The sequence below is a fragment of the Acomys russatus genome, chromosome 17, assembly GCF_903995435.1.
Source record: "Acomys russatus chromosome 17, mAcoRus1.1, whole genome shotgun sequence".
Taxonomy (NCBI): domain Eukaryota; kingdom Metazoa; phylum Chordata; class Mammalia; order Rodentia; family Muridae; genus Acomys; species Acomys russatus.
In genome coordinates this window covers 24462760-24467048 of record NC_067153.1, presented here as the reverse complement: position 1 = coordinate 24467048, position 4289 = coordinate 24462760, and the positions used below count along the sequence as shown (strand labels likewise).

General features: G+C 47.9%; 1 long non-coding RNA gene across 1 annotated transcript; it reads left to right on the top strand.

Annotated features, from left to right (window-relative positions):
• The first annotated feature begins 1116 nt into the window (after positions 1-1116).
• LOC127201217 (uncharacterized) lies at positions 1117-3610 on the top strand. Its single transcript, XR_007832183.1, has 3 exons — positions 1117-1222; positions 1664-1707; positions 3488-3610. It is a non-coding gene; the product is annotated as an uncharacterized LOC127201217 (long non-coding RNA).
• Positions 3611-4289: the final 679 nt, after the last annotated feature.

The following is a 4289-nucleotide window of genomic DNA, read 5'->3' as shown; positions in this document are numbered from 1 at the left end:
AACTGGAAAAGGTGTCCTTGCCAGAGCATCTTACTCCCAGACCCAGGCTGGGGAGCTGAGGGGTTGGATGTCACAAATGGCAAGAGAGATGCCAAAGGCTGCAGCAAGTAGCCTAACTAAAACCTGTCCTTGTAAAGCTTGTTCAACTTTAATTTCCAGTGACTGCACTGGAAATGTTAAGCCATGGGACTTCTGCCCCACCTCCTTAGGAAGCAAATACAAACAGGCAAGTTTCACAAAGGGAGCCATGTGGCTTGTTTCTACCTGAACCAGGGATACTGTTCTCAGAAACATGGGAGAGGCCTGAACATAGAAAGTGTCCAGCTTCCTGAAGACAAGAAGAAAACGGGAGACTTCAGGTTTCCTGTGGCCACCCCTGACCTCAGCAGTTCTAACACATTAATCCTTTTTTAAATTTATTTTTATTTTTTTATTTTTTTTATTTTTATTTTTAATTTTTTTACTATTCCCATCTCCATCAGCTCCTGAGACAGTTTCATCAAAGTCATCCCCAGATTGGCAACGAGGAAACTGAGGCGCGCAGGTGTCACATGGCTTGTCTGAGAGGCAAGCTTGCCAGGCTGTTGCAAGATGGGAAAAGCATGCATCACCCACTGTCACTGTGACACTGTCTCCTATAGAAGAATTGTGTAGATCCATGACTCTCTAACTGAACTCAAAACCAAAAGCAAAACAAGAAAGATAAAACCTAGAGAAAGATTGTTGTCCTTTTTCACAGATGGGGGTAGGGGGGTAGGAGCGGGGTGGAGGGTTGGGGGGTGAGGGAGAAGGGGTCTCTTTAATGAAGTGACTTACCAAATGTCACAGAGCTTGAATCAGGATGAATTTGCATGTGAGACTTCCACCAACTCTTAAAGTAGCTACGTGTTGGAAAGGAGAGCAGAGCCTGGTGGGGATGTCTGGATTCCTTAAACATGTCAGTCCTCCTAGCCTCCGCCACGCCTGCCTGCCCTGTGATTGGAAGGAAGAAGGTTGGAGTAACAGCTCTTAGCTCAGGCAATCAACAAAAAGACTCAGACAGATATATTGATGAAATGTTATTGGAGGGAACCATCAGACTGCAGGCTCATAGCAGGGAGTGGAACGGACCTGCACAGTGAGGACAGCCACTGTCCTGTGTCCTCACAGATGGCTGCCTTCTGGCTCTGGAGCTCTGGCGTGCAGCCCTATGCTATGGCCATGACCTACTTTCATTCACCCGGTTAGCCGTATGGCCTATTTCTTTCCTGAAGAATTATTTTCTAACACTGGCTGGATAGCGCGTGCTGAGCACAGCATTTATGAGCTTGGACAGTGTGGGGCGGAAGAAAAACCCCTTTAAATGCACAGAACTGTATTTGGGAACCAGGAAAAATTAAGATCAGAGACTCAGAAGGCCATCCAGTTGCATTCACATTGGCTTCTTTTCTACAACTGCTTCAAATTGTGTGTGTGTGTGTGAGAGAGAGAGAGAGAGAGAGAGAGAGAGAGAGAGAGAGAGAGAGAGAGAGAGAGAGAGAGAGAGGGAGAATGTTGGGGGCTGTGGATTGCTGTACCAATTGCTTTTCAACTACTACCTATTAGAATAAAGTCTTTCCCAAGCTTGCTTTTCATCGTGGCATCTTAAGTGCCTTACGTTGCTAATAAAACCCACTGTCCACAGAAGGCCCTGCTGCCGGAGTCAAGGAAAGAGCGAGTTGAATGTGGGTAAGTGATGTTAAGGTAATAATTAGGCGGGGTAATTAGACCCTGTTGAAAGAGCTGAGCTGCACAGTGCAGCGTGATAAAGGGGCTGCCTAGACAACTAAATGGGTGTAATTAGATACAAAAGCTCCCTTTCTCTCTCCCTTTCTGCTTCTCAAGCTTTTCTCACTCTCAAGTCCAAACCTGCTGGTCCTCACATTTTTTTCCTGCAGCTCCAGAGACCTGGGGAGCATTCTGTCCCTTGGCCAGCCACCTCCTCCTTCTCGGCACCTCAGAGTTCCTTGTCTTCGCCCCTACCTTATTGCCACATCTCCCAAAACAGAACTGCAAAGTCTACGTACGGATCTTCAGAGCATAGGGTTACAAAACAGCCAGCCTGGAAGTTAAAAGGCTTATGTACTTCTGACAGCCAGGAGCTCTTGTTCTAGTTCCCCGTCTCCTCCAGCGGATGCTCCATTGGCTCTAGAAAGGGGGCTCACCCATTGTGGGCTTTGACTCCTGCCCCAAATGACCTTTTCTTTTCTTTTCTTTTCTTTTTTTTTTTTTTTTTACTTTTTATTTAATTAATTTATTCAGATTACAACTCAATTGTTATCCCATCACTTGTATCCTCCTGTCCCTCCCTCCCTCCCACTTTCACCCTATTCCCCTCCCCTAGGTCTATGACCGAGGGGGACCTCCTCCCCCACTATATGGTCATAGGCTATCAAGTCTCATCTTGGGGAGGTCGTTGAATATGGGGCACCAGGGTTCATGTCACAGTTAGTCCCCACTCTCCACATAACTGTGGAGAATGTCCTATCCATTGGCTAGATCAGAGTAGGGGCTTGATGTTTACTACTTGTATTGTCCTTGGTTAGTGAAATAGTTTGAGCAGACCCCGCCCTCCCACCCTGATCCACCTGTTATGATGTTCTTCTTGTACGTTAGATGACCTTTTCAATACTTACATTGGATCGCATCGCTCTGTTGCTCAAACCTCTCCCTGGCTTCCCAGTGTGCTCAGTGTGGCCTTTAGGCTTTGTCCCTGGTGGCTCTGGCCTCTGTGATCTGGCCTCTTCCAGCCAAGACATCCCCCTCTCCTCGCCACGAGGTTGTTATGCTTACTTGATCTGAACACCAGTTATGCATTGAGCCTTTCCATGTCTCCCTGGGACTCAGGACATTTGCACTGGCCAGCCCTCCCCCCATCTTATCATGTGGGTCTCAGCTGAAATGTCACCCCCCGCCAAGGAAGTCCTCCTGTTCACCATGCCTCAGCTGTCTTACTTGCTCTTTTGTTGTCTTCAGACCACTAAACCACAACCAGAAACTGCTTACTGTTTGTCTCTTGTTCCTACTCTCACCACCTAGCTACAGGCGCCTCTTGAAGTAAACATTCTTTTCCATGCTTAAAGGGATGCCTCTGGAGTCCTTCAAAGGGTGGTGAGCTGAAAGAACCTTAGTATTTCCCTTGTCCCTACCTGGGCAACCAAGTTCACTTTTCATCACCTGTTAAGTTCGTCTCTGGTTCCAGCAGTCTCTCCTGAGCCTGGTCTTCACAATACTTGCCTGGATTACCTGCTAGTGTGCTTTCTATCTCAATCAACACCATGACCAAAAGCAACTCAGGGAGGAAAAGGTTCATATCACCTTATATACTACAGTCTATCACAAAAGGGACCCAGGGCAACAGCCCACGCTGGAAACCGGGAGGCAGGAACTGAAGCAGAGACCACGGAGGGATGTTGCTTACTGGTTTGCTCCTTGTGGTTTACTCAGCCTGCTTTTTTATGCCATCCAGGACCACCTGCCCAGAATGGCCCCACCCACAGTAGCCTGGGCCCTCCCACATCAGCCATCAGCAAAATGCTGCACAGACTTGCCCACAGAGCAACAGGACAGAGACACTTCCTCTTTCCAGAGGACTCGGGCTTCTGTCAAGGTGACAAAAATAAAACCACCAACACACATGGACTTCAGCTATTCACTCTCTAACATCTCTGAAGAGTCCATAATCCCAGTTCAGAAGCAACATCCTCACTCCAACACATTTCTAATTCAATGAGAAAGCAGGCAAACAACTCAGCAAGGTGGTCCCTGACAGAGTGAAACATAGAGGAATACCCTATGCCCCAAGGCATGGAGAAAGTAGAGATAGAGAGGATAGGGATGGAGAGGGTAGGGCTGAAGAAGATAGGGATGGAAAGAGTTGAGGATGGAGAGTTTAAGGATGGAGAGGTTATAAGTGTAGAGTGTAGGGATGGAGACTGCAGGTCTAGAAAATGTAGGGATGGATAGTTTAGAAATGGAGAGGGTAGGAGTGAAGAGAAAGGGGCGGAGAGGGCAGGAATAGAGAGGGTGGGGCTGGTCAGGGTCGGGGTGAAGCGTGTAGGCATTGAGAAAGCAGGGGTGGCAAGGGTAGGGACAGAGAAGGCAAACATGGAGAGCATAGGAACAGAGAGGGCAGGAATGGAGAGGGTTGGGGTGGAGGGGAGAGGGTAGAGAGTGTATTTTTGGCCACTAAAGGCTCTGGCCGATTCCAGTAAATGACTCTCGAGCAACTGTTTTCAGGCTTTTCCAAAAGGATGAGCAGCATCTAAGGG